This window comes from Sorex fumeus, unplaced genomic scaffold (genome assembly GCF_029834395.1).
Source record: "Sorex fumeus unplaced genomic scaffold, SorFum_2.1 ptg000043l, whole genome shotgun sequence".
In the NCBI taxonomy this organism is placed as follows: Eukaryota; Metazoa; Chordata; class Mammalia; order Eulipotyphla; family Soricidae; genus Sorex; species Sorex fumeus.
The window spans coordinates 49,230,745-49,236,901 of record NW_026606100.1 but is presented as its reverse complement, the minus strand read 5'-3'; the positions used below and the strand labels follow the sequence as shown (position 1 = coordinate 49,236,901).

The 6,157-nt window shown below is 41.6% G+C and overlaps 1 non-coding gene across 1 annotated transcript; it reads left to right on the top strand.

The window, feature by feature from the left end:
- Positions 1–434: 434 nt before the first annotated feature.
- LOC130030010 (U6 spliceosomal RNA) lies at positions 435–541 on the top strand. Its single transcript, XR_008793442.1, has one exon. It is a non-coding gene; the product is annotated as a U6 spliceosomal RNA (small nuclear RNA).
- The last annotated feature ends 5,616 nt before the right edge of the window (positions 542–6,157 follow it).

The following is a 6,157-nucleotide window of genomic DNA, read 5'->3' as shown; positions in this document are numbered from 1 at the left end:
GGTTGAGAATGGGTGGAGAAGGGATGGATAAAATGCAGAGCGAGAGACAGACAGACAGACAGAGACTGAGACAGAGACGAAGATGGAGATGGAGATGGAGAGAGAGCAGAGAATGTCTTTGGCAAAGAGGAGGCTAGGAAGGCAAACTTCTATGGGCATTTCCAATATCTTTAACAAGTAAAGTAAGTAAGTAAGTAAAGGCCCTCCCGTTGATCATCGATTTGCTCGAGTGGGCCCAGTAACGTCTCCATTGGAGACTTTGTTGTTACTGTGTCTGGATACACAATTTGCTTAAAAGCAACAGAAGAAGAAATGATTAGGAGAAAGAGAATAAGGGGCCCAGGTTTTCCACTCAGACTCTACAAGATGGGATGAGTGATATCATAGACTGGGAATGAGGTTCCTTCTTTTCTACTTATAAAAATTGGGGTAGAGTGGTCGCTTTGGCAGCACATATACTAAAATTGGAACGATACAGGGAAGATTAGTATGCCCCCTGTGCAAGGATGACATGCAAATTTGTGAAGCGTTCCATATTTTAAAAAAAAATTGGGGTAGAGGCTGTCCAAGTGGTGCTCAGGAGCTCAGGGGCTCCTTCAATGGATTCTTGTCGATCTGGCTGGAAGATTCAATGCGAGGATCAAAGGATTCAGTACTGCTCAGCCCTGTGATGCAGGGACCACCTGGGCTTCCCTAGTGGAGCTTAGGGTCCTCCAGGGCTGCTGTACCTAGTGATTTTTTTTTTTTTTTTTGCTTTTCGGGTCACACCTGACAATGCTCAGAGATTACTCCTGGCTTTGCACTCAGAAATCACTCCTGGCAGTGCTCAGGGACCATATGGGATGCTGGGAATTGAACTCGGGTCTGCCGCATGCAAGGCAAATGCCCTACCCACTGTGCTATCACTCCAGCCCCTGTACCTAGTGATTCTTGTGGCACCATGTGATTATGGGGATTGAACCAGGATCAGCCACATGCAAGTTGTGTGCCTTGACTCTTAGACTACTTCCCTGGCCTCAAGAGTTCATTTTCTTTTCCTTTTGGGGGTCACACCTAGTTATGCTCTGGAGTTGCTCCTGGCTCTGTACTCAGGAATTAATCTTGGTGATGCTGGAAAGACCACAAGGGATGTCACAGATTGAACCTGAATCAGCTGCATGTGAGGCAAATGCCCTACTGGTACTATCTTCCTGGCCCCCAAGAGCCTATTTTTGAATCGAAGAGGGAAGCTCAGAGAAAGGGTGCACTTTAGGATACAGTAGAAGTTAAGGGAGAAGATAATGGAGCAAAGGTGAGGAGAAGCTGCTGTTTCTTCCTTTCCTTTGTCTCTTTCTTACCTCCACACCATCTCCTCCCTGCATCCTTTTATCTCTTCCTCCTTCAAGGGCCGATAAGCAAAGTCCTCAGTCATGTCTTTCTCAGCTTCTATCTTCTTATGAGACTTAAAAAATTGATGTCTATCCTGGGGCTCCTGTAAAACCTACCAAGCTCTTTGGAAGAAGCTTTATAATGGGAAATAATGGCACTGAAAATGTGGCAAGTCTTAGAGCATTAGCATAATGAGAAGCAGCCTGGAACTGCCTCCCAGAGCCAGAGAAATTTGGGTACTAAAAGAAAAATGCAAGCCTAATTGGGAATTTCTCCCAGCCTTGTATCTGCCCAGTCTATTTACTGTGGTGTTTTCCAATTGATTAGATGATTAATATGCAATCACTTTGCCTTTTTTTCCCCATCCATTTGGAACAATATTTTTCTCAAGCAAAGCTGAAAAGTAAAAATGTGGAGGGAAGATCCCACTGGTGGTGGAATTGGTGTTGGAACATTGCAGGCCTGAAACAACTCTATTATGAACAACTTTGTAAATCATGGGACTTTAATAAAAATCATTTCAAAAATTCATGAGCTTAGGCATCATTCAAAAATATATTTGAGTGATTTATAGAAAAAATATTTGGTAAGAGTTTTTATGTGCTCGATGTTATGCATTGCTCAGAGAGGCAAACGTTATGGTTCCTACAATCGTGGACACTCTTAAGTTGACAGGTGGCAAAGGAGCATAATCCGTTGTCTCTCTAAAACATAGCTTTGTCTCTCTTGGTAATTCAGATGATGAGTGATCTTAGATGAGAGCCTCAGAATGACAGATGAGTAGAGGAAATTGGCTGCTGGAGAGAAGAGAAACCACTGCTGGGAGCTGAGCTCAGGATGGCTGGCCACGGCCTTTCTCTCTCTTTGACCTCAATGAGCTGCTTTTTCCTGCTCCTACAATGGCAGACACCTCCCCTCCAGCACTCTCCGGTGGCTTTTAAACCACAAAGAGGCAGTGCTGGGGTCCCACTAAGAGAATGTGTAGAGTGACAACCATCCCCAAAAATTTCCTTCTCTAGCCCTCTAATCCCCAAACGGACTAGGATCAAGAGCACATCTCAAGGCTCTCTGAGGGTGAGTCCTGGGGGGTAGGGGCGGGTGCATGAGGTGTGGAGGAGACTGACATCCTGAGTGGTCCATTTCTGGCTGCAAAACTGGAAGTACATCTCACATCACATGACTGTGCCTTGGTCTACCGATAGTTACACATCCCTCCTCACAGTCACTGCAACTCTCCAGGCAACAAGCATCTGAAGAAGGAAAGTAATGAGACTTCTGCAAAGAATCATGCCATCCCCCACCCCAGAGCTGGTGCTGGAAAAATGCAAAATGAGCCTGATAAATTTATTTTAAAAGGGAAGGAGTGAAGCATGAAGCAAAGCCAAACAGTTATGAATAAGAAGTGATGGGAGTTCCTGGGCACAAAACAATAACTGTACAAATAAAATATTCAATAAACAAGTCTAATAGCCAATGGACTTTCAGAAGAGAGATTGGTTCAGGAGAGGGAAATGCAGCCTAGGAAGCAAGTTTAAGGTGAAGTATTGACACTTTTTATTTTGTTTAGATGTTCAAGATGCCGCTCTGTCTAACGTTCATTGATTTAAAGAAGGCCTTTGATTCTGTTGAGACAGAAGCGGTCATTGAAGCCCTAGCCAATCAGGGCATTCAAACTCAATACATCAGGATCCTCCATGAGCTGTATTACGGATTCACTACCAGAATCTCACCATTCTACAAAGAAGCAATCATTGATGTCAAAAGAGGGGTTCGGTAGGGTGATACCATTTCACCGAAACTCTTCAGTGCCACCCTCAAGAACATCATGCGATGACTGGAATGGGAAGGAATGTGAGTGAAGATAGATGGTCGGCAACTACACCACCTCTGCTTTGCTGATGACATTGTTTTAATAACACCGAACTCAGCCAAGCAGCACAAATGCTGGTCAACTTCAACCATGAGTGTGGAAAGTTTGGTCTACAGCTGAATCTTAAGAAGACAATGTTTATGAGAAACAGCCTTGTTCCTGATGCCCCATTTGCTCTCAACAGAACAACCATCTCTGAATGCAACAGCTATGTGTACCTAGGTCGAGAAGTCAACATGACAAATGACCTGGCACCCGAGCTGCGCAGGAGGAAGAGAGCAGCTTGGAATGCCTCCAAGAGCGTCAAAGAGATAGCTAAGAGGACGAAGAACCTCCGGCTCCAGGCACATCTCTTTGATTCCACTGTTCTTCCTGCATTAATATATGCCTCAGAGACCTGGGTCCTATGCAAACAGGATGAGAACGCTATTCAGGTCTCCCAAAGAGGAATTGAAAGAGCTATGCTTGGAATATTACGTTTCACTCAAATGAGAGAAAGAATCCGGAGTTCTGACATCCATCGACAATCAAAAATCAGGGACGCTGTCTCGTTTGCCAAGGTGTCAAAAATCAGATGGGCTGGTCACGTAATGAGATTTAAAGATGACCGCTGAACTAGAGCTGTTACCGACTGGATTCCACGGGATGTCAAAAGACCGTGTGGCCGCCCACCTACCAGATGGTCAGACTTCTTCATCAAGATCATGAACGATCAGTTTGAGGCTCTTCATGTTCCTAGAGCGAACAGATGCCATTGGGCTACACTAGCATGCAACAGGGACAAATGGAGACATTACTGGCGCCCGCTCGAGCAAATCGCCGATTAACCGGAAGTCAAGTGATCAAGTGAAGATGCGCAATGACTATTACTATGCCAATACTATTCTAGTGTTCTTTTCAAAAAAACCAAAGCATAGCCAGGACAACAATTACTAAATTTGGCAGGGAATGGGAGCGGTGGTGTTTGGGGGCCACAAGGCACTACCCAGGTGCTATTTTGACTGTGTGTTCAGGAGGGGCCTTATATTTGGTGCCTGGGGGGACCATATATAGTGTCATGGATCTGAGTGGAGTTGGTTGCATGCAAGGCAAATAAGTTATCTCCTGTACTGTCTTTCAGGCTTCAAGTGAATACATGAGACCAACAGGACAGGAGCAGGTGAACATGAGGTAGATAAAGGAATATGCATGTTTTTCTAAGGGAAAAAGGTCAATAAAGATACAACAATAACAAAAATAAAATTAGGATTGAAATGTATCAATAAATTAATTGGTGTAGATTTCATAAGAAAAAACTCGAATATTAAATTAAAAAAGTTCACTTTTAGTCAATAGGATTTATCCAACGAAAAGCAGGAAGGGGGTGAGTAAATTTCTAAGTAAAACTGGATTGCAAAACTAAATTCAGAACTATGCTGACAGTCAGAGACATGTAAGGCCTAAAAAGATAGAGAAACATTTCAAATAGATATATTGTACAAAATGTTAACTCTTACAACAACACTAACTTCTATATAATAGTTTTTCACATAAGATAAATTAAATTTAAAGAGTAGAAATCATATGTGCTAAAATATACAATGTTTAAGAAACACCATATGGGGACTGGAGTGATAGTACAACCAGTAGGGCATTTGCCTTGCATGCGGCCAACCCGTGTTCAGTCCCTGGCATCCCATATGGTCCCCAGAGCACCACCAGGAGTGATTCCTGAGTGCAGAGCTAGGAGTAACCCCTAAACATCGCTGGTGTAACCCGAAAAGAAAAAAGAAACACCATATGGTCAAAGTTATCTATTCTAATAGAGGTCATGCAATAACCTGATTGTGAACAAAGACATGACTTGAAACATGTGATTGAATAAAATAGCAGGGAGCACTAGATACATCACAAGCTATAGCAGGAGATTATGAAACAACAGTTCAATCATTGATAGAGTAGAAAATGTAAAAAAGATGAAATATCTGATCAAGGAGACCAATACTCTGGAATGTATATAACCCTCTACGATCTCTGTGAGCACACTTGGAATACTGACAAATAGTGATGCAGAAAATCACACACACACAAAAAATTAACAAAGAATCAAAAAATCAAAATAAATTGCATCCCATAATAATCTAACTAGACACATAATAATTAAAGCACATTTTAAATGATAAAAATACCTCCAAAATGTTTAATTAGAATATTTAGACAATATGCTGCATGTATGAGGGAAGGCTTGAGGACTTAATATGCTATTAAACATTATTACTTAAATAGGAAGTCACAAGGCAAGATGCACAATTAAAGCAACTCATCTGCAAGTATATGAACTACAGTTAATGCACTTTTTATTTTTACACAATAATTTTTAAAAAGACTTTTTGGGCCACACCTGGCAGTACTCAGGGGTGCCACGTTGTGCTATTAGAAAGGCTATTATATACATTTTTTTTAAAAAGTGCTGACTAGGATGTAGAGAAGAAAAACATGTGTGCTTTCTTTGATAATGTCAGTGGTACAACCGTAATGGAAAACACCCTGGAATGTCTTAAAAACCTAATAATTATACTACTGTATGATCTAATAATGCCACTTCTGGATATATAACCAGAGGAAATGAGACGAGTCTTTCAGAGAGATATCTACATCATCGCTTCCATATTTGCAGTCAAGGTATGGAAACATTCAAGCTATGGAAACAAACTAAATGTTCATTAATACAATAAGGGATTAACACATGTAGTGGATATATATAATGAAAGATATTCAGTCAAACAGAAAGAAACTCTGTGATTTGTGAGAATATGGATGAGTGGAGAGCATTAAGCTGAGTGGAATAAGTCAAACAGAGACAAATATGGTATAACCTCATTGATATGTGGAATCTGAAAAAGCTGAACACACAGAAACTAGTTTGATGGTTGGCATCCC